A 2,106-nucleotide genomic window follows, 5' to 3' on the forward strand; every position below is an offset into this window, starting at 1 on the left:
TTTAGATTTCTGGTTCTTTGTTTTCAAATTAGGTAGTGGCAGGAGGTGGCTAAAATGTGCCCACACTGGTGTATCCCTCTGCATTTCAATATTCCTCATGTATTACGCATTCAGTGAATGAATCAATAAGATAAAAAGGTTTTTGCTGATCGATAAAGTCCTAAAGTGGGAAATCGTTAATGTAAAATAAAAAGATCATACCACAATACTGGTCACTTTTTGTATCCGTTCATTCCCTCAGATAACATCAGAAAGCATGAACATCAGGACACGTGTTGCAAATACTAGGATTTGCGTTGTGACATGTTTCTTGAGGACACAGACCAAATCCCTGGTCGGTGTGCTGACAGCAGCTTCATGCAGGTACAGTGGCTGGCTGGAAGGTACTGTCCCCATATTCCGTATAGATATTCAGGGTTTTGTTTTGAACAGTCAGCCTTCAATCTTCTCATCTAACTCTTGCCAAGAAAGCAAATAAGAGCATTTCTCAAAATGTCTCCACTGTGCTCTCAAAACTATTCCTTTAATATTCATGATGTCACCAATATCTCTAAACCTAACTTTGTTACATTTTGCTATGTGGCACTGTCGTACTTAAAGGATTACTCTAGCAACTTATCACTGCGCTTCCATAAAACTGAGGCACTTGCAAGAAACAGATTGAAAAAAGAATGGTAAAACTTGTCAAAGCAGCGGCCAAGACTTTTAGTTTTTGTCAGAACGGGTCAAGCTCCAAAAATGCTGGCTCCAATTCCCATAATTCATCTTGATAGCGACCCTCCCTGCCTGGAAAACACCCATGTCTTTCAAACTCCACACCTCTGGTTAGTAACACAAGCTTTCAGTTACAAGTCATACATTTTACATAATTATAGTAATAAATACAAAGTTGAATCATAATGGCTTTCATAGCCATTCTGTACATAACATGCAAAGTGAAATAATTTGGTTATAGCCTATAATTTGCTGTAAAGACAGCTTGTCACATTCAGATGATTTCTCTGTTTCTGTGCCTGTGGTGTAGGGTAGCAGTGATATGGCCCTAGAACAACACAAAGGCTGTGGGTATGATGTTTCCTTGTGCATGAATGATGATGGTCTCTGTAGCTGGCCTGCAGCAAACTCACAACACAGTCTAAAGCCTCTGCCAGTGTGACACTTCAAATACAATCAAGAAGTGCACATGGCCATGGGCTACATGGAAGGAGGGGGCTGTAACTTGTGCAAGGTTACTACACATTAAATAGTAAAATATGATTAGGAAGTGAAATTTAGAATCTTGATACAAGGCGGGGGCCATTATGTGCAGGTGGACATTTGCAATAGGTCAAGTGGAGGGCTGTTTGTCAAGACAAGAGCAGACTGTCTGCTTAGCTGCTTAGCAGGGCGAGTGCATCTTTTTTCAGAGGAAGGCTATTGCACAGTGTGTAAGGAGCATGGATTTACAGTGTTGCAGGGCATTCAAACCCAAGGCCTAAATACTCTATGATGCTTTTATGTCTGCACTATTCATCATGGTTCGGAGTGAGACACAACGCTCTGATCAACCCTTTAAGGCTTGAGCTATGCTTCCTCTCAGAAAGCTCTGGCCCTTTGGAGTTTGTCCAAGAGGGACTACCAGATCTCCTTATCACCTTTTATAGCTTACTAACACTGACCCCCCCCCCCCCCCCAAAATAAAAGCAAACCAAAGTATTTTATATTTTCTTGCAGTATAAGCAAATTGTCTCCTAACCCTTGCTTAATAGGGTTGTCACTATCAACCTCTTGGCCATTCCTTTCGTGTCTATTCATGTGGTGGCATCCAGTGTCAATTGTTTGAATGTGAAACGGACAGATCTGAGAGGACAACAAGGTGCAAAACTGTGTTTGAGTGAACAAAACAACGCTGTCATTTCCTGCACGTCGACAGCATGGTCATATGGCCAGGGTGCTCGTGTGTGCTGGCGCGCGCTGCTTCTACGCGTGAATGCCCGCGTGCGTGTTGCTGAGTCAGGCGCGACCGCTCTCTATTCAGCCTTTGCATTCTCTCTCTCTCTCTCTCTCTCTCTCTCTCTCTCTCTCTCTCTCTCTCTCTCTCTCTCTCTCTCCTCCTTCCAGTTGTTA

Source organism: Micropterus salmoides, unplaced genomic scaffold (genome assembly GCF_014851395.1).
Source record: "Micropterus salmoides isolate LMB-PRFRI ecotype aquatic unplaced genomic scaffold, ASM1485139v1 Ms_hic_scaffold_4, whole genome shotgun sequence".
Taxonomy (NCBI): domain Eukaryota; kingdom Metazoa; phylum Chordata; class Actinopteri; order Centrarchiformes; family Centrarchidae; genus Micropterus; species Micropterus salmoides.